The 2263-nt window shown below is 41.8% G+C and overlaps 1 pseudogene; it reads right to left on the reverse strand.

Annotated features, from left to right (window-relative positions):
• Positions 1–331: 331 nt before the first annotated feature.
• LOC102862887 lies at positions 332–1426 on the reverse strand (annotated as a pseudogene).
• Between the last annotated feature and the right edge of the window lie 837 nt (positions 1427–2263).

The raw sequence follows: 2263 nt of genomic DNA on the forward strand, positions 1-2263 counted from the left end.
ACTGCACTGCCCACCCCAGATAGCTTTTTTATTTGGGAGAAAAGTTCTTCCTGAATTTGTTTTCCACTTCTTTCTGTTTGAGAAATGCCATGTGTGTTCTTCCCTTTTGGTTTTCTTTTTTTTTTTCAATACTCTGACGGTATTTTATTTCGGACTATATTCCCTGTCCTGTGATTAGGGGGAAAAAAAAAATCCCAGTTTGCTCAAACAGTCACTGATGTGGGAAAAACTGGTATCAGATGTTCTCTAAGATATATAATTTTTCATCCAGATATAGAAGCTAGATGAATAATTTTTTTTTTAAAGAAGGAAAAGAAACACAATTCCAAGGCTATGAAGACGAGTCATACACCTGGGCGCCGCCGTTAGTCATGGTTGTTGAGGATGATATTGCTAAAAAACCCAAGCAGGAGTAGTGAGAACAAAAGTAGTTCTTTCTATTGCATGACTGAGACAGATGACCACACAGCTCCCACACTCCAGACTCCACAGTTTCTATCACTTCCATTATGAGACTGTCACCCCAGGACCATTTCTGCCATGAGGCCAGCTGAGATTTATGGTCTTCATAGTCTTCCCATGGTTTCAGCTGGGGGCCGGGGATCATCACCGTCCTAAGGATAGGTTGTTTGGGCGGTGCCCATTGGGGAACAATTTTGCCATGCATTCTCCAGCTCCCGTAAGGGTTTGTCAGGTGCTTTTCAAACACCACATACTCTAGAACATCTTTGGGTACATCTTCCTGTCCATACATCAACCGGCCATACCTGTCATAGATGGCCAGAGTCTGCCGGGTGTGCATGCGTTCTGTGACCTGGCCGTACATATTGCCCTGGTTCACCATGCTTGAACTGCGAACCTGAACCACCTGTGGTGGCTCTAAAGATTCCACGAAGCTCCAGCGCACAGTCTTATATTTGATGTCCCAGACCATGTCTGGAAAACAGTGTTCAGTAACCAAGGTATGAAGCCGATCATGGTCTGAATTGTTTAGACAAAGGTGAGCTTCAATGAAGATATCTTTAGCTTTTTCAGGGAAATCTGCTGTTTTAAAATTTGCATCATATTCTTTTATCTTCTGGATTGACAACTGTGATGCTACATTCTTCTTTAATCGCTCAGTTCTCTGTTTTAGTCCTTCCTTTGAAAGAGATGATACTCGAGCATCACCCTCCGGAGGAACATAAGTATCAAAAATACCAGCTGTACAGGCCAGATGTATGGCACGTTCCAAACGTTCCGGAGGAATGACCAAGCCTGCTTTCCGAGCGTGCTCTATAAATTCCTTCTATGACTTGTATTTAGGCTCATAATTAGGAGGTGTGAAACGTTTTTTAGTTCTTACTGGAACTACAGCTATGGATTGAGCAACCAGGGCTGGCTGCCGTGACCAACGACACAAGCCTTGCAGGACGGGGGCTGCCATTTCATTCGCCCCCTTTTGGTTTTCTAACTCCAGCTCTTTGCATATTTCATTGTAATACTTTGCTTTGTCTTTCTTGAGCTGCTTTTTGAAATCTTCTGTTCAGCTCTTTTACTTCTCCATTTCTTCCCCCTGTTTTGACTTCTTTTCATTCCAATACAAGTTTCAGAGTCTTTTCTAACATCTGTTTTGGTCCTTTCTTTCTTCCCTGTCTTTGTAATGATCTTTTGCTTTTTTTCTGGATGATATCTTTGATATTTCCCAACTCGTCTGGTCTTCAGCCATGAGTGATTAATGCATTAAATCTATTCTGAGGATGGTTTTTAAATTTAGTCGGGTTGCATTCAAGGTCATATTTTGATTCTCGTAGACTTGTTTCAATGTTCTTCACCTTCAGTTTGTACTAGGACATTGGGTACTTGATGATCTGTTCCACAGTTGGCCCCTAGCCTAATTTTGGCTGCTGATATAGAGCTTCTCCAACATGTTTCCATAGATGTAGTCAGCTTGAGTCCTGTGTAGTGCATGAGGTGAGGTCCATGTGCAAACTTGAGATTTGCATGGTATATCCTATAAATGCCCCAGAATAGCTACATTTAAATTGAGCTTGCTGAATTCTTAAACCTATTTTTCTAGTTTCTTTCCAGAATGAGGGCAAGCTCATGGTTCCCCCTATTATTTTTAGTCATGCTTGCAGAACTAGATATACATCAAGCTGGTGACAGTTTGTTCCTTAAACTAAGCTCGTACACTACTATACTGCTTGACTTTGCTTTGGATTGGGAGTAGTTTGTGTAAGGGTATACAGTGGTTAGCTCCTTCGCCCCTTCTCAGTGATAA

The sequence above is a fragment of the Elephantulus edwardii genome, unplaced genomic scaffold (genome assembly GCF_000299155.1).
Source record: "Elephantulus edwardii isolate Elephantulus edwardi_28Jun2011 unplaced genomic scaffold, EleEdw1.0 scaffold00184, whole genome shotgun sequence".
In the NCBI taxonomy this organism is placed as follows: Eukaryota; Metazoa; Chordata; class Mammalia; order Macroscelidea; family Macroscelididae; genus Elephantulus; species Elephantulus edwardii.